Genomic DNA, 26,362 nt, shown 5'->3' on the forward strand with positions numbered 1-26,362 from the left:
GTCATCTCACCGAATAGTTAGAATGAGTGATGAGGAGGCATTACAAGCAATAACTTATCACTATTGCCTCACCTTGCCTCATACCGGTTGCAACTTTCCAAGATACTGGTGAGAAATTAAACAGTGACAATTCAAGACATGAAACTCAGAGGCGGCTGTAGCTCACTGGTGTCTTCACTGGGCATGTCTTGGCCATTAATATCTCAGGACATGCTCTGCGAGAAGTAACCAGCTTAATCTTCCTTCCAGAGAAGTCAGCATCAGCAAAGTACTGGTCTTCACTTTATGAGGTCATATCTCGGATCACTCAGTATGCAGTTCAACTCTTTAATCCTGCATTAAAAAAATGAAAGAACTGTTGATGCTGTAAGTCAGGAGCAAAAACAAAGTTACTGGAAAAGCTCAGCAGGTCTGGTAGCATCTGTGAAGGAAAAGACAGAGTTAATGTACCGGGTCCAGTGACCCTTCCTCAGAAATTCAATCTTGCACTTTGAATGTTACTGACACCTTACATTTAAAAACTGCTGCCAGGTCTCTGTGCACAGGGAGAAGCACTAATCTCATGCTCCCATAATGCTTACTCAAACATTCACCTTGCATTTTAGTGCATTGTTGCTTCAGTCAGAACTTAGAGACTGACAATACATGTGTTTTGCCTTGCCCTTTACTGCAGACAGAAAGCCATTTGTATCTTCATAGTTGCTAGCGATGAATACTTAAAGGGATCAACACAGAGCTGGATGGTACCATGTTATGTTAATGTCAGACCTACAGCCTATGGCAGCAGCCTACACATCAAAGACAATCCGTTTGCTTCAATGTAATAGCAGTGCCTGAAAATCTAAGTGTTAGTAGCCCTTAGTCCAGTCAAGGGTTTAATGTCAATCGCATGGTGCTGCTACAGTCAGTCAACGGCTTTGTCATAACGTCAGGAGGCCAGTCAGCTTCATGGTACAATCAGAGTTCGAGGATCTACGTCACAGCAATCCAGGGATTGGGCCACTGCCAGCCGTCTAAACTGAGTCCAACTAGTCTGAGAATTAACGGTAAGTTAATCAGGGAGCTGCACACAGACCAATCAGGCATCTTGTCCATCATCAGCTAGGGTTTTCATTGCCAGGTGTTTAGAGGAATGGGCGATGGTTAGTCATGAGGTTTGGGGACTAAACATCAAGGAGGAGAGCATTACCAGAGGTAGTGCTGATTTGGGGATGCCACATGTTGGAAACAGCACACTGGGAAGCAATGGGGACAATCACTGTGAAGAATGCAGCTCCACTTGTCGATACAGTGAATGATGTAGTAATGGAACAACACCTCAGCCTGGAGGAGCATCACTACCCTGGTTAGGATATAAGTCTGTACATAACTATATTGGGTATTATCAAACAATTGGCCAGGAGATAAATTGAAGAAATTAACAGTTAGAAAAGAGGCTTTGGTGATAATGTGGAGAGGATCAAACCTGATGAAGTTGGCAGACTTTAATGCAGAAAGGAACATGAAGGCAGAGATGATGTGAACTGCAGATGCTGGAGAATCCAAGATAACAAAGTGTGAAGCTGGATGAACACAGCAGGCCAAGCGCTCCTGAGATGCTGCTTGGCCTGCTGTGTTCATCCAGCTTCACACTTTGTTATCCAGGAACACGAAGGCCTTTGTTGAGGAGTGGGTGTATCCAGAATAATAGAGAGAGTCTGCAACTCTTTCTCTCCCAAGGGTAGTGTATAAAGTGTTCTATCTGTATCTGATTCCCACTTTAAAAAAATGTGATGAGTGGTTAATAATTCCCAAACACCTTAAGGTCTCAAAGGTTGCACAATCATCCAGAGCAATTTTTGTCTCACTCACAATGAACTGTAAATATTTCACAACATATATATGCAGTGTCGATTTTCTTGGGTGATGTGGGTTAGTGGTTGGAAGGACAATGTTTCAATGAACTAACCCCTCTTACAATCTCTGACTGTATTTGTGACTCATGCTGCATACATCTGAATAAACTCTAATAGGATAGAAGTCCATGTAGCTGCATCCTATTGCTCACCTTGTCAGACATCTCCAAGTACCATCGTACCGAGGACAATGTATAACTCTCATTTGATATATTATTATTATTGATATAAATGTGTGGTTATACACTTTGGTGGCAAGAACAGGGAGGCAGATTACTACCTCAATGGAGTCAAGTTAGGTAAATGGGAAGTACGACGAGATCTAGCTGTTCTTGTACATCAGTCAATGAAAGCAAGCATGCAGGTACAGCAGGCAGTGAAGAAAGCTAATAGCATGCTGGCCTTCATAACAAGAGGAATTGAGTATAAGAACAAAGAGGTCCTTCTGCAGCTGTACAGGGCCCTGGCGAGACCGCACCTGGAGTATTGTGTGCAGTTTTGGTCTCCAAATTTGAGGAAGGACATTCTTGCTATTGAGGGAGTGCAGCGTAGGTTCACGAGGTCAATTCCCAGAATGGCGGGACCATCATATGTTGAAAGATTGGAGCGACTGGGCTTGTATACACTTGCGTTTAGAAGAGTGAGAGGGGATCTGATTGAGGCGTATAAGATTATTAAGGGATTGGACACTCTGGAGGCAGGAAGCATGTTTCCACTGATGGGGGAACCCAGAACCAGAGGACACAGTTTAAAAATAAGGGGTAGGCCATTTAGAACAGAGTTGAGGAAAAACGTCTTCACCCAGAGCGTGGTGGATATATGGAATGCTCTGCCCCAGAAGGCAGTGGAGGCCAACTCTCTGGATACTTTCAAGAAAGAGATAGATAGAGCTCTTAAAGACAGTGGAATCAAGGGTTATGGGGATAAGGCAGGAAGAGGATACTGATTGTTGATGATCAGCCATGATCATAATGAATGGTGGTGCTGGCTCGAAGGGCTGAATGGCCGACTTCAGCACCTATTGTCTATTAGAATTGCTGACTGACAACATTAATAAAAGAGCTGTTTTGTTTCTGATATTTCCCACATTCAAACTCACTGGAACCATCATCAATAGTTACAGCAACAGCAGACTGTTATCACTGTTGTGACTGTAACATTATGTAGACACAGAATTACCAAAAAAGAAAGAGGCCTGTAAGCTCTGGACCAGAATATACCTTCTGAGGCACCATATTAGCCTCCACATAAAGGAGTCACAGTAGAAGGTCCCCGCAGGATGCGAGAGAGGTACAGGAGGCCCAACATCAATCATCCTCAGTATCATATCCTTCATCTGCATGAGGCACAGTCTGCCATTAAATGAGGATGTCACAGGACACCATCACATTGTGTCATCTGCTGGAGCAGGACTTACGGTCTGAAGGATTGGGTCGCTATCCCATCCCAATGGCTGTCAAGGTGAAGGCAGTGCTAAATTCTAATGTGACTGGCTACAACTAAGGATCAATTGGTGACTCATGTGGGATCTTTCAATCCTCGACCTATAAATGGATTGAGCACAATGAAATTTGTGCTAGATCACACATCCTCATCATGCTTCCCCGTATCATGTTGAGTGCTGCAGCCTGGGTAGTAGACTGTGCCAGCATAGCTGACACCATCCAGGTACAGGGCATCACAGAGTGTGTACACATTGCACCATATTATAGCATTGCTGCCTTCAATAATGAAAAGAAATGAATTCCATTTGGTCAAAAAAACAAAGAACTGTTGATGCTAAATCAGAAAGTGTTGGAGAAACTCATCAGGTTGGTCAGTAACTGTGGAGAGAAAGCAAAGTTAACAATTCAGGTCCAGTGCCCGCCTTCGGAATTCTATTTGGTCATTGTCCTAGTCATGTGTAATCATCATATCAAATCTTAGCAATCTATGCTGGTTACGTTAGATGATGCCATAATGACTCTCAGGCTCCTGCTTTATTTCAAAGGTCAAACGCCTAGGAGACAAGGGCTACCCACTGCATATACTGTTGAACTTGATAGGCTTGACTAATGAGTCTATTACACAGCCCCCTGTGCGAAGCAGAGCTCAAGAACAAAAGTATCCTATTTTCCAGCAGAGCCATTTTGGAGCAAACAATAGGCCTCCTCAAGGTGAGATTCTGATGTTTGGGTAAGTCTTCGGGGCTATTGCAATAGAGAAGAGACAGATGTGTTGTATAATCCTTTCATGTACAGCTGGAGCAGACAAAGAAGGAATGTAATGTACATTGAAGAGCAGGAAAAGCTGAAACAGTCTTCATGAAGACATTGAGTACAGGGAACATCATCTTCAGCATAATAGAGTGATGCAGTTTTGGGAGCAATAGGCTGGATTGGGCACCTAGCTCCAAAAGATCGGAGTCATCATTCATCCACTGTAAATTTGGTTCTGCACCAAACTCAAAGACTCCCTGTTCAGTCACCAGTTTATTTGTGCTTCTTCTTTCTTTGTTTTTCCTACTTGATGAAAGTTAATGTTTACAACTACTTGAAACTTTAAACAGCTCTGATCATTCAACAATGATGCCAGGTTATTATCATTGGGATTGGAGAAAGATGAGCAGTCTTTCATACACGGTACAAACATTGTTTGGCACCACTACTGTTAAAAAAAATAGAATCTTCCACCAAAAGCCTACTGGATAATTGTTTACTTTGTAACATTTTCCCAATGTATTAAAAAGATTCCATTACTTTCCAGGAAATCTCTTTTTCTGTCATACTGTGTTTTAAAATAAGTTACCAAGGTTACGGAAAGGCCAACAACTGAATTACCAGGCATCTTTACAGCCATATGTTACTACTTCAAAATCCAAACTAAAGATAAATGATATTAAGATACATAAAAATCACACAACTTGCACAGAATTGCATATGTAACAACACAGAGGACTGAAGTTATCTTTAGTCAGTGAAGACAGTGTTGTACCATTTATTTTGCACACAGGTTTACAATGGCTATAGATAAATGTTTGCAATGAATTCTCAAATCTAAAAGTCACCAAAATATTCTGTTGACAATTCAAGAGGCTCTTCATTTCCTAGGATCCATTTAGAATATGAAACTCCTTACCACATGGAGTAGCTGAGGAAAATAATTTAGTGCAATTATTCAAAATAGACTCCCCTCTTAGCTAGTCACTACAAATATTCATCTTCCATTTTTAACACACAGCTATCATAGTCTTCAGTTACAATGTAGTTTGCTCGAAAATGAAGAAGCCAATTTCTAAGGTTTTCTTGAGTGAACGGGAAAGGAGTGGCACTACCCTCGAGAGGTCATAACAAAATGTAGCATTGAACACAAACACAAAACCACTAATATATTTCAAAGAAGTAGGCTGGGATAGATGGTTAAATCATTGCAGTTGATACTTGTTATGTTTAATTGCTTTTCAAGGACGGGAGAGTTGACTAGTACAAAAAAGAAGCTGAAACCAAATCCTACTTGAGTATCTTAGAGACCTTGAATTATGAGAAAGAACCGTGAGTCCTGGATTGTTTAACTCTTATTTCCTCAGACAAGTGAAATGTGTAAAATCCTGGAGTTCTTGGTGAATGGTTATCTTCCCAAGTTAATGTTTCATTGGCCAATGTCCTCAGATGTTGAGATAATCATTGGATGGTGGGGGGGAGGAGGGAGAGAGCGAGAGAGAGAGAGAGAAAGAACAATATATCATTTCACACTTCACTGCATTGAATTTCATTTGCTAGTCATCCACCTACTCCACCAATCTGTCAATATCCTTTTAAGGCCAACATGGTCCTTGTCACAGTTTTCAATGCTCATGAATTTTGTATCATCCTCAAGCTTTGAAAAAGTGTCCCCTGCATACCAAGATCCAGATTCATTTACATCTGTCGTAATGACTTTTCTGAAGATGACAATGAGCTAATACCTCAGATGTCCCCTCTACAAGTCTGAAAGAAGCAATTGCCATTAAAATTAAGAGCCATGGTTACTTGACTCACTGAGTTAAAAATTATCTTTCGATGGTCATGAACCAAATGCCGGCGCTCTGCCTCTGTGTGAAACTTAAGAGCTACGTGATAACTTTCTGGTCATCCTCAGAGTGCAATTTTGACAACAATTCCATGTCGAAGAAATAGCTTTACTCTGAGTACTGTTACTGAGCATGTACAAAAATGAGCTATGGCTGAATGAATAAAAAAATGAAAGAGCTGCAGAACTGAGGAAGAGTCACCACACCTGAAACGTTAACTCTGCTTTCTCTTCACAGATGATGCCAGACCTGCTGAGCTTTTTCAGCAATTTTTGTTTTTGTTTATCGCCTAGTGATTCCTGTGCAAATTGGAGCCTGGATTTTTCCATTAAATATAAATGTCCTCTCCTGCCAGCCTCTAAATAGAGGTAAGTTCAAACAAACCTGTTGCTATTCAATCACAGAAATGTAGACCTCATTTTACTACAGTTTTCCTGTATGCCTGCCTATCTTCATACAAAAAACCTACACAATCCATCATAAATAAATGTTTAACTTAATTAGTAAATGTGCAGTCCTGTGTTAACCAATCTAGACAAAATTCCCAGTTGGTAATTATTTTGTGATTCTTGCTAGAAGATAGACAGAAAGCAAGGATAGAGCTGGGTTTGTCTTATAGACATTAGAATATTTTGCAGACTCTCACTGACCCATCTTGGAAATAGAGTCTGAATTGGTGAGGCGATGAGAAAGCAACTGCCCATACTAACATAAATCTATGCAAATCTGTGTTTCATCACTATATTTAAAACAATTACCCAAATAGAATAAAAGATAATAACAATAATAATACACAGCATCAGGGATGATAAAGACAGCGTAATCTATTCTCCAGTTGCAGGACAAAATCATGAACTCAACTCTACCAAGGGAGACCAGTTTGACTGAAAGATCTGCTGTAGCTGTTTCTTTCTTGACTTGGTAAACAAAGTTATTATTAAAATATTTTGAGACCTACTCAGGAAGCAGCAACCACTAATGGTAACACTGCTACTTTTCTTGTCCAAAAGAAATTGTCAGAATTCCATTATTATAAAGACATGCAAAATATATGGGACACCTGCTGTTTGAATTTAATAACATCTGCTTCAATAGACAGCCTTTTATTTCAAACTTGACTAATATCAGTTAATACTCACAACAACTTGGTTCAAAGCTCTATACATAATGAGCAAGAAGGAACATGCACCATTTTTCTTGAAACAAAATGTAGAAAAGAGGTCATCATCAGGAGACGTGAAGTGACTCAACACTGTCACCTACTCTCAACATAATTGGGCTAAGTTTTCATCCAGCGACGCTTCTGAACACACCTTGAACATTATTAGCAGCAGCAGATGACAAAAAATGTCAGCGTCAATGACAAAGAAAGTCTGGAAAATAATGGCAGAATATGACTAAATGGATCTCCTGTGGGTTTGATCCTATTAGCCATGCCTGCCATGCAAGGGCATCCAATTTCAGCAAGAACTGGCTGAGGTGAAAATTTGTCATTCCCCATCAAACTGATGAAACATCTGTTCCCCTGTGCTCTTTAGATATTATCAGATCGCTAACACATTAATAACAGTTAAGGGACGAGGCAGTGAAAGTAGGCTAGGATAGATGGTTAAATCATTGCAGTTGATACTTGTTATGTTTAATTGCTTTTCAAGTGTTTCCACACTAAACTGCTTGACTGTGGCCATGTATGATTGATTACTCATTTTAGATAATGAACATTTTAGATAATGATTCTTCTGTTATTGACTAGAATGAAAGAGTAGCACATACAATAGCAAGATTAATCCACCTTGTATTGATCTGAATGGCAGCTTCCTGCAATTTGGCACATTCAATCTGTTTTCCACTAATACATGCATGCAAGTGTTCAAAAACAACTCAATATTGCTAACATACCTGCCATATTAAAAAAAAGTAAGCTCATTGGCTGAACATTGCATTGGAATTTAGGACAGATTGTGGATAGAAGATCTACTGTATCCCTCAACTCAAGTGTACACTCAACTAGTGAGGTTGTTAAGATCAAATCTTACCAATTTAGTGTTCAGGTGTTAAACACACTGTAAGAACATGGCTTACATCTACATTTTCTTACCTTTGCTTGCTGTCTTTCTCACTGTCTCTTAATTTCTCCTTCTGAGCATGATCAGATGTTCCACTGCAGGGACTTTGACAATAACAAAAAGAAAATTGGAATGGAAGGCCAATTTCTGGTCAAAATTGAAATCCAAGATATTCAGATGAAAATCATTAAAAGGGGCGATGCAGTCAAAACATGGAACAATTCAGCTCGGTCTGGATGAATGCCATAGAATGTGTGATTCACATTCAGAATGATTCAACATGGAAGGTGGTAATTCATCCCATTGAGCTTGCACTGGCTTTCTGGAAGAGCTATCCAATTTTGAAAACAAAATCTCTCCTGCTCTTTCTTCACCCATTGACCAGCACATTTTTCTTTTCAAATATTTATCCAATTCCCTTCTAAAAATTAATATTAAATCTGCTTCCATCACAGTGACAGCATCATAACTCATATGTATTTTGTTCTTTCACCCTGACTTCACCTCTGATTCTTTCAGAGCCTAGATTTTAAACAGTTTGGCAAAAATGCTTTTTGGTCCAGTGATCCCTGATGGTCATCAAATATTCATCGAGCCTAATTCCATTTTCAACATTTGATGCAGTAGCCTTGAATCCTATAGTGTACCAAATGTCCATCTGTGTAGTTCCTACATGTCACAGGGCTCCTACCACTAATATCCTTTTAGGGAGTTAGTTCCAGATCCGACAACACTCTGGGTGAATATTCCTTTCCTCAAATCTCCTCTGAATCTTTGCTTCTTACCCTAAAAGTGTGCCCCCACATTACTGACCCCTGTACCAAGGTGAAAAGTTTCTCACAATCTGTCCTGTAGTGCTTACAAACATCAATCAAAAATGTGAGTTGCAAATGGATAAGTGGAAAGAGGGCAACTTTTTTTTAACATTGCTTATTAACAACCTGAGTCATTGCAGAAAAATTCACTTTTTAAGGACAAACATGAGCTCATCTATGATGAATGTTAAAAGACCTGGTCAGAATCTACAGCCTTGCTGCGTTGGAGTATACTCATAGCAAGGAAGAAAATATTCTGACTGTGGAAATAGCTGTTGGAATACTCTGCCAATTTTGAACATCTGGATGTCACGTTTGTGCTTCCTGGAGGGGACTGCTCATTATCAGCATGAGAAAACAAGCAGCAACAGGGGGCTTTCCTTTTCTTAAAAAAATCTGTCAAGTTCTGATGAGACAGCGTTTAGCTTTTTTTTTTTTGGCTCAGTGTTTCTAATGAGGAATGGAGGAAGAAAAGTTGAAGGTATGCAGCAATCCTGCAGTAATTATCCTTTCCAGGGCCTGGTTGAAAATGTGAGCAAGAATAACACCTCAATACAACAAAGTCCTATTTTACACAAAAACTTGGAATCTTAACAAAATATATAAAACTTTCCACTCTGTGCTGATCATCAACATTTCCCATTACTCTCCCCAAGTCAAGGCAGAGTCACTTAATGATAGCCTGCATCTCTGCAGTTCTCCAAAACCATTGCACCACACCAATATTCAAATTGAAACATCTGAAGGTTCTCGGTTATGGATGAAGAGGATGTAATGTCTGAGACAATCATGACAAGCCAAATGCTGAGAGCACATGTGGCTGCTAATGAACAGACATTGTCTATCAGAGCTACAGTCAAAGTTATTCTTATCATTCAATTTTTCCCAATGGGAGTTATTTTGGGAAACATTGATCCCTTGTAACATACCTTGAAATTGTGCTAAATGCCTTTCAAGTTGTTGGCAAATTTGTAATAGTGAACTTCAAACTGTTTCAGCAACAAGTTCAAAGGGGTTTATGCAGATGCACTGTACCATGAAGAATGCAACAAATTCATTGTTATTTAAGAAGAAATAGACATGTTCCTGAATGGGGCAGAAATCACATGATATAGTTCAGAAACATCCTTATAGATAATGCTTGGTATATCAAATTTTCTGCAGTAATTATCTGAGGGGAAATTGAAGAAAAATTGCTTTTTTTCCCCCCTTACAGGTCCTGTTCATTTAGTCTATATTTTTTGCCATGCCCAAAAGATTACCTGTCTTTGTAGCTGATGAGAGATGCTGGAGTGGAGGTAGGGGTGATAGACTGACAGGACAGAAGGATTTAATCAGGATTATCTGGGTCTCTTGATGTGAACTGGCTTGGTGGAAAGCTTAACTTTTGCTATGCATCAATCTGGTGTATTTGTATTTTATAGGGATATGTTCAATTGGAGAGGGGCAGGGTTGCAACACTTTTGCTACGCTGCTTTTTCCATGAACACAATTGGTGCAAGACAAATTGCAGCATTTCCCTTCATAGATGAGCTGCAGTGACAGAAGAGTGATTGAATGATGCTTTTCCCAGATGCACATTGCATTTACATCCATTCAGCTCCTCAGTGCACACCAACAGGTATATTCCTCATATAAAAACAAATTACTGTGGATGCTGGAGTTTGGAATTAACCAGAGAGCAGGAATTTACAGTAGTCTGAGTGACCTGGTTTGGTGAGATGTGCATCATAATTGGACAACAGATCCAGAGAGGCATATTTCAACATTGGGAGCAACTTGGTCTATTTCTAAGTTTTTCATCTTGAAAGCAAAAACAGGAAGAAAGATTGTTATCTGACTGGCAATCAATTGGAAAAAGGGGGAGGTACAAGATGTCCTGGGTGTCTTTGTATTCCAGTTGCTGAAAATATCATGCAGGTATAGTAGGTGGTAAAAAAGGCTATAGGCACATTAGTCTTGACAGCTTGAGGACTTCGGTGCAGGAGTTGGAATATCTTGCTACAATTGTACAGGCCCTTGGAGACAGCAAATCTGGAATATTGTTTGCAGTTTTGTTCTCCTTTTCTGGGGAAGTAAATTCTGGCTATGGAAAGAGTGCAAAGGTTTACCAGACAGATTCCTGAGATATCAAGTCTGAGGTATGAACAGAGATTAGATCAGTTAGGGCTGCAGTCACTGGAATTTGGAAGAGATGGGATCTCATAAGAACTTACAAAATTTCAACAGTACCGGAAAAGGTAAATGCAAGAAGGATGTTCCCTATGGCTATAGAGCCCAGAACAAAGGGTCACAATTTAACCATACAGGATAGGCCATTTAGGACTGAGATGGGGAGAAATTTTTGACAGAGAGCATGGGGAATTTTTTTTGCCACTGAAAGCCGTTGAGATTAAAACGTCTAAAGTTTTCAAGAAGGGTTCAGATACAATTATTAGGGTCAACATGATCAAAGGGTATGACAAGAAAATGAGAACAGGCAACTGATTTGGGTGATCAGCCATGAACATATTGAATGGTGGAGCAGGCATGAAAGGTGGAATGGCCTACTTCTGCTCCTATTTTCTATGCTTCTATAAGTAAATGGCTCTTTCATGCTGTACAGCTGCAGCTGTGCTTTCTTTGTTTGTTCCTCTTCCTCGGATCGTTCTTCCCCTATACCTGCACTAAGCATCTCATCTCTGTCATGTTGTACAATTACTTTTACTTGCATCATCAAGTTATACAACAGACAGCAATTACTTTGGTCAGCTTTAATAGATGAGGAAGGCCCTCTGGCTGAAGGTAATCCAAAGAGTGTGACCTTCAAACGGTTCCCTAATAATGTGCCCCAGAGTAACTAGTTAAATGCATCCTTATTGCATTGATATATCTCAGTTGTTTGGGGATAATTTTAGTGGAATCATTCGGCTTTGCTGCAAAGTACATTGCTGGTCTTCCAGAAACAAACATTTGTCACTTCAAGTAATGTGAGTGTCTTTGTCACAGCATATGCTTTTAAGCTGTCCAGCTTTTCAAATCTACCACAGGCCTTAATATTTATTGGAATGAGAGAATTGAAACTAAATGGTGCAGTCACATTGCTAATGGTGAAGACCCACAAGAAACAAATTACTTACATAACCCATGCATAGCTCTCAGTACAATTGTACTGGAGATGAATATTTGGCTGCATTTTTTTTTGAATGGAGGCTCAATAATTCAATTGGGTTTCTATTTTAAGCATCTGTGATCCAATTGAAAGCACTCTTACCTCAAATTTCCATGGCTCTCGGGCTTGTGCACATAAACTTAAGATGAGGGAGCATTTTATTGTTGGAGGTGATGTTTTTCAGATGACACATTAAACCAAAGTGCTATTTGGTGGACACAAAATGCCCTACAGCACAATTTAAGATTAGAGTGAGTATGGGCCACTTATTCCCAGTATCCTAACCAATACTTATCTGTCACTAAATATTAAAAATAAAATTATTTCATGAAAATATAAAACACAAAATTACGACAGACATTCTAGTTATCATTTCCTTGCTGTTTGTAGGAGTTTAATGTACGTAAGTTGGCTACCACGCTTCCCATATTATAACAGTGACTACATTTCGAAAAGTATTTCACTGGCTCTTAAACATAGGGAGACATCTTGTCACTGTGGAAACATGATATTATTGCAGGTTTTCCTTTCCTTTCTTTTATTTCTGCAAATTAATTGAAAATCTAATATAATTGGCAAAGCCCTTGACCATGTTGCAAATAAGACCAAACAGGTTTCGGGCTTTAGCCCAATTCCTCAGATGTAAAGTGGAGTTTAAACTCAGTCAATTACTATCAGCATTAAACTTACAAAACAGAAGCAAAGCATTAAGAATTTGGCAATCTCAAATCAGTAAATAAGACCTGTGTTCTACTATGTTGCTGATGCTAAGTGCCTGGCAAGAACATATCATTTGTCAAATGCCCGAATCAACATGACTAGCTAGTTACCACTAATACTATCTCTTCTTGCTGGATATGCCCCATGACTGAGAAATGGGACAAATGGATCTCAACATTTACCTGACTGTTACTTATCATTTTCAGGGTCCACCTAACTGTACCTTATCACAACTTATTAGTTGAAACAAATAAATACAGCCTAAAAGGGACCCTGTTATGGTGCAGTGGTAGGATCATTACCTCTGGACCAAGAGGCTTAGGTTCAAGTCTCATCTACTCCAGAAGTATACAATAATGTCTCTGAACAGGTTGGTTCAAACAATAGATTAAAAAAACAGAAATACAGCATAGAAGAAGGGGCCCTCTTTTGGTGCAGTGGAAGTGTCCCAACCACTGGACCAAGAGACCTGGGTTCAAGACCCACCTGCTCCAAAGGTGTGGAATTGCATCTCTGAACTGTTTCAATTAGGAAAAATATTATATATATAATATTGCATAAAAGAAGAGCATTTAGCCTTTAACACCTGAGTGATCCAATTAGTCCTATCCCCTATTCTTTCCCTGTCGCACTGCAATATTTTTCCTTTTTGGTATACCCAGAATAGTCACTGGTCAAAGGGCTGATCTAATGCAGAATTACATCTTTATGTCCTGGCAAGGCAACTGGGAAATTTCAGATCATGTAATTTGGTAAACCTGGAAATGAAAAGGTTATCTCATGATTTACAACTACAAAATTATTGAACCAATGTCAAAAAACATCCAATTCATTTAATGCCCCATCCAATACTCTTTAAGGAAGGCAATTGGCTGCCATTACACAGCCTGTTATGTATGTTACTCCTGAAGCACTGCAATGTGGCTGACTCTCAAGCTCACTTAGACATAGCCTAGCAAAGCCATTCAATTGTCTAGTTAGGGGCTAGAAACTACCTTCGAGATTTATCAGCAATGGGCAAAAACTGGTGATCTTGCCATTGAAGCCTATGCCCTGTGAATGAATTGTACAAAGTCTAACATACTTTTATAATTGCTTTTATATCTACTCACAGCAGCCTTTCAGGAACCATACAACGAATGGTTGCATATATTTTTGTTTTTACTTCTTTGGCTCCTTAGCAAATTACCTTTAATTGCTACTGAAATAGAAAGTTTCACTTCGTTTACTCTGGAAGAACCCTGTGAGCCTTGAAAATATAATACTCCAAATAAGAAGTAAGAGAGTGATACAGAAAAGAGACAAGCAAACACCAAGCCAAACTTCAATGTATTTATGTTTTATATATAGGAATATCAAAGAAGTACGATTCCCCAAAATTGTTTAATAAATTATTGAAAAAGAGAATTTTCCAGCTTTGTGATTTCTGTCCTTTGCAAATTTGCTAAGGTCCACATCCATTAAATTTCGTCAATTTGATACCTCTGCTCACTAGTCAGTGATCGGTGCCTCTTTGTAAACCTTTCGAGAAAGCCCTTTCTAGACCTGCAAAGTCATTAGCAAATATGGTGTTTAAAGCTAAATAAATCCACTATAAATTATAGAGTGATTTGGCAAGTTGTGCAAATTGGTATCTATATTGACTTTATGGATCATCATTGTGAGGATTTAGAAGCTTTTCTCTGTGCAAAACATAACGTGACTGAAATATGTCTTTTAGCTCTTGCTAAATAGTGGAGCATCAAACAGATGCATCAGCAACAATCAGTTAAAATCTGTATAAAATTTTAACTTACCTATAACTCGAATAGCGTTGCAAGATGCCACAATTGAAGCAGCTGATGAAAGAAAGTGGAATATTTGAGTGGCAGGAAAATTAAATTCATTTTCACCTTAAAAGTCCATGGTATCTACAGTGCTCTTGTTAAATAGACTGCCTGTGAATTTTTGAGAATAAGAGATCAAATCACATAAAACAACAATTTCCCCAACAGTAATTGATAACAGTAGACTTCGATAGACAAGTTAATCTAATATTCTGCTTGATAAAAGCAAAGTATTCCAATAGTTTGCCTATCAAATATTAAAAAAAATCTCAAAATCCGGCATCAGATAACGAGGTCTGATTATCTGCAGGAAGACAGCAGGGTAAACTGAAACATATGGCACACACATGATTAATTCACTTATGAGGGGTTTAATAAGGACTTTTGAACATCTGTTGCAACGACAGATGAAATTCCCTTCATTATTGAACTTTATTCTAAGGTGTGAATTTTAATGAACAAAGAACAGAATGTGTACTGGCAAATTTCAATAGCATAAATAGCTCTGAAGTAGGAGCTAGCATTCAAGGGGTCTTCTTAATCCGAACTTTGCATTAAGGCACTGAGTCGAGAAAGACACCCACCAGCTTCAGATAAATAGAACTTGGCCAAATCAGTCTTTGGATTGTCAATTGAATGTAGCAAGCATTTGAAACAGACCTCAGACATAGACTTCTGCCTCTTTTCCTCAGTTCCAGATCTGACAGTGCTTCAGAGCTAAGCATGAAATGTTTTCCAGGTTGATTTAGCAAGTGTCGGCAACTACTCACATGTCAGGCACAGATTAAATTTTTTTCTTTCCTGGCCATTTTCAAACCCATGACTTGTTGAAGTCACAAATGAGACCTGACTTGCTTCTGTTAAAAAATAGTGATTCTTCTCTATTTGCAAGTATAAACAGTGCAAATTTAATCCAGTAGGGAGCAAATAAAATCTACACTTCGCATACACACAGCAATCTGCAACGGGAACAGATACTTCTTCATCAATATTTTGTTCAAACCTATTTCTTCTATGCATGCAAACAATGTTGAATGCAATGGAAACAACTCAGGGAGGCACATGGTCCACTGGTGAGATATTTTTAGTTCAAATAGCAAAACCTAGTTGTTTGTGGCTTTGAGCTACGTACAGCATTTTTAACATTTTGTCCAATTTTCAAACAAAAACAGTCCAAAATCAATGGCCTGGAATTCATTGGATCATATTAACACGGATAATTTGCAACACAAGACTCAATACCCTCACTAATTCTGTGAAACGGAGTATAAAGCAGAAATTTCTGGCAATTTCCACTTGTTAACTAGTTCAAAGAGTTACAAATCACTTGGTAGTCCTGGACAGCACATTTTCAGAGTGCAGAACAGGCCCAATAATGCATAATAAGGTTGCAGAATGGAAATTAAAATGTAAACTGATTAAGAGTCATAGAATTTTACAGCATGTAAACAGGACCCTCAAACCATCATATCATTGCCAGTTCTCTCTAGTGCTGTATTCCAGCACTTGGCCGTATGCTTGGATGCTGTGGCACTCCAGGCTATCATCTAAACACTTTTTCAATGTTGCGATATTTTCTGCCTCTACCACACTCTCAGGCAGTGAGTTCCAGATAACCATTAGCCTCTGAGTGAAAAACATCTTTCCTAAATCACCTCTTAACCTCCTGCCCTTTACCTTAAATCAATTTCCCCTACTTATTGACTCCTGAGGGGAAGCATATCTTCCTATCAATCATATCTATGTCCCTCCTAATTTTGTATTCGTCACTCAAGTCCCTCCTCAACCTTCACTGCTCCAAGGAAAACAGCCCCAGCCAATCTACCTGAAATGCTTAAGACAGGTAACATCCTGATGAATCTCCTCTGAACCCTTTCTAATGCAACCAAATCCTTCTGACAGTGTGGTGACCAGAACTGCACATAATTAAAGCCTAACTAACCTAATATACAGCTCCATCATAACCTCCCTGCTTTTGTATTCAATGACTCAACTAATAAAGACAAGTATCCCAAAAGTCAGCAGGAAATTGAGGACAAAGAGAAAGAGAGATCTTAGGTATATGTAACAATAATAGGATTGTAATAGTAGGGGATTGCAAATTTCCAAACATAGATTCAGACTGTCATAGTATTAAGGGCTTGGATGGCGAGGAAATTGTTAAATGTGTTCAAGAAAATTTTCTTCATCAAAATGTAGATGCACCTACTAGTTTCTCTCAAGAAATAAAGCAGGGAAAGTGGCTGGAGTGTTAGTGGAGGAGCACTTTAGGAGCAGAGATCCTTATTCTATTAGATTTATAACAGTTGTGGAAAAGTATGGGCCTTGTGAATAAAAATCAAAGCTCTTAATGGGAATAAGGCAATTTTGACAGTATGAGACAGGAACTTTCAAAAGTTGATTGCAGTCGTCTGTTTGCAGGTAAAGGGACAACTGGCAAGTGGGAGGCTTTTAAAAGTGAGATAATGCAAGTTCAGGGGCATTAACATTCCTGTTAGAGTGAAGGATAAGGCCAGTAAGAGTAGGGAACAATGCCTTGTGACCAGTGGTACTTTACAGGGATTGGTGCTGGATCTATTGTTTTATTTGTCATCCATAGAAATAATTTGGATGAAGATTTAGGCAACATGGTAAGTGTGTTTGCATATGATACCAAAATTGGTGGCATTGTCAACAGTGAAGAAGGTTATCTAAAATTACAACGGGATCTTGATCAATTGGAGCAATGGGATGAGGAGTCACAGATGGAGTTTAATTTGGATAAATGTGAAATATTGCATTTTGGTAAAACTAATAAGAGCAATACTTACACAATTAATGAAAGGTCCCTGGGTAGTGTTGTGGAACAGAAAAACTGAGGGGTTCTGGTACATAATTCTTTGAAAGTTGCATCACAGCTAGCCAGGGTGGTTAAGAAGATGTTTATTAAGCTTGCCTTCGTTGTTCAGATCATTGAGTGTAGGAATTGGGATGTCATGTTGAGGTCGCACACAATGTTGCTGAGGCCACTTTTGTGCAGTTCTGGTCACCCTTCTATGGGAAGAATATTATTAAATTGGAGAGGATTCAGAAAAGATTTACAAGCGTGTTGCTAGGGCTAGAAGGTTTGAATTATAAGAAGAGGCTGGATAGGCTGAGACTTTTTGCACTTGAGCACAAGAGTTTAGAGATGACTTTGCAGAGATTTGTAAATCATGAAGGGCATGTATAAAGTGAATAACAGAGGTCTTTTCCCCAGGGTCAGGGAATTCAAAATGAGGGGACTTTTTTTTAAGTTGAGAAGAGAAAGATTTAAAAGGGGCCTAAGGGACAACTTTTTCACACAGTGGATAGTGCTCTTGTAGAATAAGCTGCCAGAAGAAGTGCTAGATACAGGTGCAATTACATTTTAAAAATAGTTGGATAGGTACATGAATAGGAAATGTAAGCAAGTGGGACTAGTTTAGTTTGGGGAACTTGGTTGGCTAGATGATTTAGACTAAAGGTTCAGTTTCCATGCTGTATTACTCGATGACTTTATCCTAAATGCTTTCAGATTGATCCAATCAACCTATCCTGTTGGATCAAGAATTTATAGATACACTCACAATGATCCCTCTGATCCTCTGTATTAGTTATGGTCCTACTATTCATTGTGTACTCCCTTACCTTGTTAATCTTCCCAAAATGCATCATATCATACTTTTCAGGATTAAACTTTGACATTCTTCTGCCCATTTGACTTTTTTTTATTCATTCCTGGGATGAAGTCATCACTGCCTAGGTCAACAATAAATGTCCATGCCTAATTGCTCAGAGGGCAGCCAAGACCTAACCACATTGTTGTTGGCTGGAGTCACATGCAGACCAGACCAGGTAAGATGGCAGTTTCCTTCCCTAAAGAAAATTAGTGAACCAGATGGGCTTTTTTGACACTTGACTAGCCCATCTATATCATTTCATTGACTCGGGCTTTCCTTCTTGCTGTTTAACATACCACCAATTTGCATTACTTCTGCAAACTTATTGACCATTCCTAATACATTAACGTCAAAATCATTAATACAAACTATAAAGAGCAAAGAAGCCAGCAACACATCTTGCAGTATACTCGTGGACACAGTCACAGTAATAACCTATGGCCATCACTCTCTGTCCCCTAACATGGGCCAACTTTTGGATCCAATTTGTCAAATTGCCCTAGTTCCCACGGACTCTTACTTACTTGACTGCTTTCAAATTTGAGACTTTGTAAAAAGCCTTATGAAAGCCATGTAGACTATATACACTGCATTACCCTCATCCACACATCTAGTCACCTCCTTAGGAGACACAATCAAATCTGTTCGATATGATCTTGCCCCTGACAAAGTGGTCCTGACTATCTTTGATTAATCCTTGCCTTTCCAAGTAGAGATCAATTTTTCCCTCAGAGGTATTCCAATAGTTTCCTTACCATGAATTAATTGGCCTGATGTACCCTTGTTAATCCTAATCACATTTAAGACTGTAAGACCAGAAGATGTAGGAGTAGAATTCGACCATCCAGCCCATCAACTCTGCTTTGCTTTGATCATGGCTGATATGTTTCCCAACTCTATTCTTATGCCTTCACCCATAACCTCTTATCCCCTCACAAATCAAGAACCTATTTGTTTCTGTGTTAAAGACATTCGGTGGCTTGGCCTCCACAGCTCTGTAACAATGAGTTCCACAGATTCACCACCCTCTGGCTGAAGAAATTGCTTTTCATCTCAATTCTAAAGGATCGTGCCTTCACTCTGAGTCTGTGCCTGCAGATTCTAGTCTCTCCTACCACAGACAGCTTCTAGATGCCCTTCTATTGAGGCCTCTCAGTATTCTGTAAGTTCCAATGAGATACTCCCTCATCCTTCTGAATCCCATAGAATACAGACCCACGGTGCTCAACCACTCCTCATCTGATAAGACTTTCATTCCCAGGCTCTTCCTTGTAACCCTCCTCTGGATAGCCCCCAAAACCAACACATCCTTCCTTACAGACAGAGCCCAAAACTGCTCACAATAATCCAGTGACAGTCTGACAACCTTACACAGCGTCAGCAGTACATTGCTGCACTTGCATTCCGGATCTATCAAAATGAATTCTAACATTCTATTTGACTTCCCGCTTGCCAACTGAACCTCCATATTAATCTTAAGAGAATCCTGAATTAGGACTCTGAGGTGCCTTTGTGCTTCAGATTTCCAAAGCCTTTAGCCATTCCAGCCAAAGTCCATACTTTTCCACATTCTATTCTATCTGCCACTCCTTTGCTCATCTCCGTAGCATGGCCAAGTCCTTCTGCAGTGTCCGCACTTCCTCAACACTACCTGCTCCTCCACCTATCTTTATGTCATCTACAAATGTTGCAACAATGCCTCAGCGCTTTCCTCCAGATTATTGATGTCTGGTGTGAATAGTTTGCCTTGTGCTAGTCAGCCAATCCTCTACACATGCCAATATATTGGGCCTCCATGGCTTCTGACCTTATTTCACACCCTCTTGTGCAGTACCTTGTCAAACGTTTTTTGGAAATACAAATAGATCACATCCACTGGCTCTCCTTTTTCTAACATGTTCATCACCACCTTCAAGAATTCTAACAGATTTGTTGAGCGTAACATTTTATTTGATGAAGCCATGCTGGTGCAGCCCTATTATTCTGTGCACTTCGAAGTACTCCACAATCTCATCCGCAATAATGGACTCTAAATCTTAGTAATGACTGAGGTCAGGCTAACCGGCCTATACTTTCCTGACTTCTGCTTCCTTTGTTTTCTTAAAAAGGGGATTACATTAGTCATTTTTCAGTCCTCTGGGGCAATCCCCAACTCCAGTGATTTCTAAAAGTTCATCACCAATGCCTCCAAAATGTCCTCAGCTTTCTCCTTCAGAGATCTGGGTGTAGTCCAGGTGATTTATTCACCTTCAGGCCCTTCAGCTTCCCCAGCAACTTCTCCCTAGTGATGTTCATTACAATCACCTCTGACTCTCTTGAAGGTCAGGTATGCTGCAGCTGTCTTCTATGGCAAAGACTGATGCAAATTACCTATTCAGTTCCTCCGCTATTTCTTTGTTGCCTTTTGATACTTATTGAGCCTTATTTTCCAGCAATCCCGTGTCCATTCCTGCCTCTCTCTCTTACCTTTTATATATGTGAAACAAATCTTTTGGAATTTTTTTATATGTTACTAGCTACCTTAACCTTATATTTCACCTTCTGCCCTATATTACTTTTTCAGTTGTTCTCTGCTGTTTTTAAAGGCTTCCCAATCCTTTGGCTTCCTTTTGATCTTCACCACTTTGTATGCTTTCTCTTTTGCTTTAGTACTATCCCTGACTCCCCTTGTCAACCAAGGCTGGTGCCTCATCATATTCTTAGTATGTTTCTTTTCCCTTGGGATGAATTTCTGCTGTGCCTTCTGAATTATAGTCAGAACTTTCTGCCATTGCTGCTTCACTACTAGGCTCCTCTTCTAATTAACTCTGGCCAGCACCTACCATGTGTCTTTGTAGTTACCTTTACACGATTATAATACCCTTACCCCTGATTCAAGCTTCTCCCTCTGAAACTGCAGGGTGAATTCTATCATATTATGGTCACTACCACCCGAGAGAATTTCTTCACCTTAAGCTCCCTAATCGAGTCAGCCTTATTATACAACAAAAAGTCTGGAAATGCCTGTTCCATTGTCGACCTTACCAAAAGCTGCCCCAAAATAAATCTTGTAGACATTCCATGAATTCCATTTCATGGGATATGCTACCAAACTGACATTCCCAGCCCAACTGGGAAGTCCCCTCTGATTATTGTAATAAGGCCTCTCTTACATGCCTTTTCTATCTCCTGATTTATGTTCTTCCCCAAGCTCAGTGGTTAACACTGCTGCCTCACAGCGCCAGGGACCCGGGTTTGATTCCACTTTCAGACAACTGTCTGTGTGGAGTTTGCACATTCTCCCCATGTCTGTGTGGGTTTCCCTCAAGTGCTCCGGTTTCCTCCCACAGTCCAAAGATGTGCAGGTTAGGTGGATTAGCCATGCTAAATTGCCCGTAGTGTTCAGGGTTGTGTAGGTTGAGTGGGTTATAGGAGGGATGGGTCTGGGTGGGATGCACTGATGGTCAGTGTGGACTTGTTGGGCTGAAGGGCTTGTCTCCACACTATAGGAATTCCATGATTTCTATGATAATCTGATGACTGCAAGGAGGCTTGTATACAACTCCCATCAGGACTTTTTCTCATTGCAGCTCTTAAACTCTACCCATGCAGATTCTATGCCTTCACAGCCTATATTGCCTCTTGTTATTGATTTAATTTCATTTCTTCCTAACAAGGCAACACTGCCCATCCTTCCAATAGGATCCCCTTGCAGTCAAGTCTCTGTAATGTCCAGAAGATTGTATTCACCAATCTTAATCTGTTCTACAAGCTCATTTACCAGTTTCATATACTGTGTGCATTTAAGTACAACAATTTCAGTCTTGCATTGACTGCCCCTTTTCTCACTGTTGTCACTTTGTCTGCTTTGCATGAAGTTAGATTCCTGACTTTTTTCACAATTTTTGTCCTAATACTTTATTCTGGAAACTTTAATAACGTTTCCTTAGCCTCCCTGCACTTTAACTTGGTCCATAAATTTCCATGCCACTGAACACCCAACGCCCCACCCCCACACTATTTAGTGTAAAGCCCTATCCACAGCCCTTGTTTTGCAAAGCACCAAATGTCATGCAGGTCCCAGAATGATTCAAGTGGAATACATCCCATCTGAACAGTTCCCTCCTTCCCAACCACTGGTGCAAATGTCCCATGAATTCAAACCACTTTCTCCCACAGCAAACTTTAAGCCATGTACTTGCCTCTTTAATATAATAAAATGTGAGGCTGGATGAACACAGCAGGCCAAGCAGCATCTCAGGAGCACAAAAGCTGACGTTTCGGGCCTAGACCCTTCATCAGAGAGGGGGATGGGGGGAGGGAACTGGAATAAATAGGGAGAGAGGGGGAGGCGGACCGAAGATGGAGAGTAAAGAAGATAGGTGGAGAGGGTGTAGGTGGGGAGGTAGGGAGGGGATAGGTCAGTCCAGGGAAGACGGACAGGTCAAGGAGGTGGGATGAGGTTAGTAGGTAGCTGGGGGTGCGGCTTGGGGTGGGAGGAAGGGATGGGTGAGAGGAAGAACCGGTTAGGGAGGCAGAGACAGGTTGGACTGGTTTTGGGATGCAGTGGGTGGGGGGGAAGAGCTGGGCTGGTTGTGTGGTGCAGTGGGGGGAGGGGATGAACTGGGCTGGTTTAGGGATGCAGTGGGGGAAGGGGAGATTTTGAAACTGGTGAAGTCCACATTGATACCATATGGCTGCAGGGTTCCCAGGCGGAATATGAGTTGCTGTTCCTGCAACCTTCGGGTGGCATCATTGTGGCAGTGCAGGAGGCCCATGATGGACATGTCATCAAGAGAATGGGAGGGGGAGTGGAAATGGTTTGCGACTGGGAGGTGCAGTTGTTTGTTGCGAACTGAGCGGAGGTGTTCTGCAAAGCGGTCCCCAAGCCTCCGCTTGGTTTCCCCAATGTAGAGAAAGCCGCACCGGGTACAGTGGATGCAGTATACCACATTGGCAGATGTGCAGGTGAACCTCTGCTTAATGTGGAATGTCATCTTGGGGCCTGGGATGGGGGTGAGGGAGGAGGTGTGGGGACAAGTGTAGCATTTCCTGCGGTTGCAGGGGAAGGTGCCGGGTGTGGTGGGGTTGGAGGGCAGTGTGGAGCGAACAAGGGAGTCACGGAGAGAGTGGTCTCTCCGGAAAGCAGACAGGGGTGGGGATGGAAAAATGTCTTGGGTGGTGGGGTCGGATTGTAAATGGCGGAAATGTCGGAGGATAATGCGTTGTATCCGGAGGTTGGTAGGGTGGTGTGTGAGAACGAGGGGGATCCTCTTGGGGCGGTTGTGGCGGGGGCGGGGTGTGAGGGATGTGTCGCGGGAAATGCGGGAGACGCGGTCAAGGGCGTTCTCAATCACCGTGGGGGGGAAGTTGCGGTCCTTAAAGAACTTGGACATCTGGGATGTGCGGGAGTGGAATGTCTTATCGTGGGAGCAGATGCGGCGGAGGCGGAGGTTTGAATTCACCTTCCCCTGCAACCGCAGGAAATGCTACACTTGTCCCCACACCTCCTCCCTCACCCCCATCCCAGGCCCCAAGATGACATTCCACATTAAGCAGAGGTTCACCTGCACATCTGCCAATGTGGTATACTGCATCCACTGTACCCGATGCGGCTTTCTCTACATTGGGGAAACCAAGCGGAGGCTTGGGGACCGCTTTGCAGAACACCTCCGCTCAGTTCGCAACAAACAACTGCACCTCCCAGTCGCAAACCATTTCCACTCCCCCTCCCATTCTCTTGATGACATGTCCATCATGGGCCTCCTGCACTGCCACAATGATGCCACCCGAAGGTTGCAGGAACAGCAACTCATATTCCGCCTGGGAACCCTGCAGCCTAATGGTATCAATGTGGACTTCACCAGTTTCAAAATCTCCCCTTCCCCCACTGCATCCCTCAACCAGCCCAGTTCATCCCCTCCCCCCACTGCACCACACAACCAGCCCAGCTCTTCCCCCCCACCCACTGCATCCCAAAACCAGTCCAACCTGTCTCTGCCTCCCTAACCGGTTCTTCCTCTCACCCATCCCTTCCTCCCACCCCAAGCCGCACCCCCAGCTACCTACTAACCTCATCCCACCTCCTTGACCTGTCCGTCTTCCCTGGACTGACCTATCCCCTCCCTACCTCCCCACCTACACCCTCTCCACCTATCTTCTTTACTCTCCATCTTCGGTCCGCCTCCCCCTCTCTCCCTATTTATTCCAGTTCCCTCCCCCCATCCCCCTCTCTGATGAAGGGTCTAGGCCCGAAACGTCAGCTTTTGTGCTCCTGAGATGCTGCTTGGCCTGCTGTGTTCATCCAGCCTCACATTTTATTATCTTGGAATCTCCAGCATCTGCAGTTCCCATTATCTCTGATACTTGCCTCTTTAACCTTGTCGACCCTGTGTCAATTAGCTTGTTACTCAAGTAGTAATTCAGAGATTAGTACCCTTTTGGTTCTCCTTCCTAATTTAGCCACTAGTTGCTCATATTCCCTCAGCAGATCCTGTTTCCTCTTACTGCTTATATCACCTATGTGGACCACGACAACTGGATCTTTCCCCTCCCACTCCAATTTTTTCTGCAGCTCAGATGAGACATCCTGAACACAAGTACAACAGACAACTAGCCACAAAGAACAGTGTTTATTTAGTAAAGCAGTTGATAAGGTTCCCCGTGGTAGGCTGATGGAGCAAGTGAAGCTGCATGGGGTCCAGGGTGTACTAGCTACACTGATAGAGAACAGGAGACAGAGAGTTCTAGTGGAAGGGAGTTTCCCAAAATGAAGAACTGTGACCAGTGGTGTCCCACAGGGATCCGTGTTGGGACCACTGTTGTTTGTGATATACATAAATGATCTGGAAGAAGGTATAGATGGTCTGATTAGCAAGTTTGCAGATGGCACTAAGATTGGTGGAGTAGCAGATTGTGAAGGGGACTGTTGGAGAATGCAGCTGACTATAGATAGATTGGAGAGTTGGGCATAGATACGGCAGCTGGATTTCAATCCATGCAAATGAGAGTTGATGCATTTTGGAAGATCCAATTCAAGAGCGAACTATACAGTAAATGGAAAATCCCTTGGGAAAATTATTGCACAGAGAGACCTGGGTGTTCGGGTCCATTGTACCCTGAAGGTGGCAATGCAGGTCGATAGAGTGGTCAAGAATGCCTATGGCATGCTTCCATTCATCGGACAGAGCATTGAGTACTGGAGTTAGGAGGTCATGTTGCAGTTGTATAGGACTTTGGTTCAAGCACATTTGGAATACTGCGTACAGTTCTGGTCGCCACATTACCAAAAGGATGTGGATGCTTTAGAGACGGTGCAGAGGAGGTTCACCAGGATGTCGCCTGGTATGGAGGGTGCTAGCTGTGAAGAAATGTGGAGTAGTTTAGGATTATTTACATTCGAAAGACACAGGTTGAGAGGGACATGATTGAGGTCTACAAAATCATGAGAGGTATCAAAAGGGCGGATAGCAAAAAACTTTTTCTCAGAGTGGGGGACTCAGTTGCTTGGGGTCATGATTTCAAGATGAGAGGGGAAAGGTTTAAGAGAGATATGCATGGAAAGCTCTTTACACAGAGGATGGTGGGTGCCTGGAATGTGTTGCCAGCGTAGGTGGTAGAGGCAGGCATGATGGCATCATTTAAGATGTATCTAGACAGATACATCAATGGGCAGGGAGCAGAGCGATTCAGATCCTTGGAATATAGGTGACAGGTTTAGATAGATGATCTGGATTGGCGCAGGCTTGGAGGGCCAAAGGGGCTGTTCTTGTGTTGTAATTTTCTTTGCTCTTTGTTCTTTGCTCCTATTCTCTTGGCTATACTATCCGCAACTACAACTACATTTCTTTTCTCTCCCCCACCTTGAATATCTCCAGGTACCATATTGCTAGGATCAGCTTGCTCATCTTCCCTAAATTCTCTGCTGTCATCCACATAGGGAGCAAGAATTTCAAACTTGCTAGATAAATTTAAGGACTGAGGTTCCTTCAGCACTGGCTTTCTAATCTCTTAATCTGCCACACCTGCCTGTCTCTGAACATTGACCAAATTTGAGGTAGATAATCTAAGGCTTGTGGCTGCGTCCTGAAACATAGTGTCCAGGTAACTCTTGCCTCCCTGATGTTTCATCATTTTCAAAGCTCATCTCACCTTGGCCGCAGTTCCTCAAGCAACCAACATG

General features: G+C 41.4%; 1 long non-coding RNA gene across 1 annotated transcript in view; it reads right to left on the reverse strand.

The window, feature by feature from the left end:
* Positions 1-206: 206 nt before the first annotated feature.
* Positions 207-26,362, reverse strand: part of LOC132209786 (uncharacterized) — a 35,083-nt gene continuing 8,927 nt past the window's right edge. The window contains exons 2-3 of the long non-coding RNA XR_009445872.1: positions 14,492-14,533; positions 207-333 (exon numbers count right to left, since the gene is read on the reverse strand). This is a non-coding gene — a long non-coding RNA (uncharacterized LOC132209786). The remainder of the gene's footprint in view (positions 334-14,491; positions 14,534-26,362) is intronic.

Source organism: Stegostoma tigrinum, chromosome 6, assembly GCF_030684315.1.
Source record: "Stegostoma tigrinum isolate sSteTig4 chromosome 6, sSteTig4.hap1, whole genome shotgun sequence".
Classification (NCBI taxonomy): domain Eukaryota; kingdom Metazoa; phylum Chordata; class Chondrichthyes; order Orectolobiformes; family Stegostomatidae; genus Stegostoma; species Stegostoma tigrinum.